The following is a 905-nucleotide window of genomic DNA, read 5'->3' as shown; positions in this document are numbered from 1 at the left end:
TTTTTTTTACATTTACTTTACAAAAAATAGTAAAGATTTCATAACAAAAAACACAATGAACCACAACCTAATAGTGGATTTTTTTTTTTTTGGAAGAACTTTTACTTGCTTAAAAAGTCAATCAGGCGACAGAAGGCATATAGTAGATTGTGTGCAATAGGTTTTTCAGGGTTTGATCATGTTGATAATTAAGAGGCCATAGAAATAAGCGTATCAAATAAGTTACTGTAGGCTTTAATAAATTCCTCAATTAAAATGTAAGCTACTCAAAGCATCAATGAACGTTGAGGAATTAATTTGCGAGTAGTTGAATGAGATTACCCATGAACACAGTGGGCAGCAGACAGCACCCACTCTTTGTTGATAAGAGAACCTCCACAGATGTGCCTGCCTAACCGAAGAAGACTAGCCTGCCAGGGCCAGCGCCCAGCTGAAGCATTCTGACCTCCTACTATCCTGCTGCTGGTGGTAACTGAGGTTCTTCCACATATCAGAGCACTAGAAACATCATCTGAGGAAGCTAACACAAAAGACAATGATGTAGGTTGTTACGCAAGAACTTCTACTACTACAGAAGGCTTCATGCGCCTATTTATTTATTTATTTTTATTTAGTTATTTATTTATTTTAATATTAAATTTTTTGAGGTGGAGGACCGAAGTTTAGTTCCTGATTCAAAATGTACAGTTTTTGTAATAACTCATGCAAAATAATCTAACAAGCATGATGTTCAAGTCATCCTTTCCAATCACACATAACATAAAATATTTTTAATTCCTGAACTTGTGTTGCTGTTTTCAGGCGGCCAAGCAAAATACATATTTTCATAGCTGATTGTTAAACGTGTGTATATACAGTGCTGGGGGTAATGCATTACAAGTAACACGAGTTACATAATCAGATTA

This window comes from Sinocyclocheilus grahami, unplaced genomic scaffold (genome assembly GCF_001515645.1).
Source record: "Sinocyclocheilus grahami isolate Dianchi unplaced genomic scaffold, SAMN03320097.WGS_v1.1 scaffold2678.1, whole genome shotgun sequence".
NCBI classification, from domain to species: domain Eukaryota; kingdom Metazoa; phylum Chordata; class Actinopteri; order Cypriniformes; family Cyprinidae; genus Sinocyclocheilus; species Sinocyclocheilus grahami.
Note: the sequence above shows the minus strand (reverse complement) of the source record.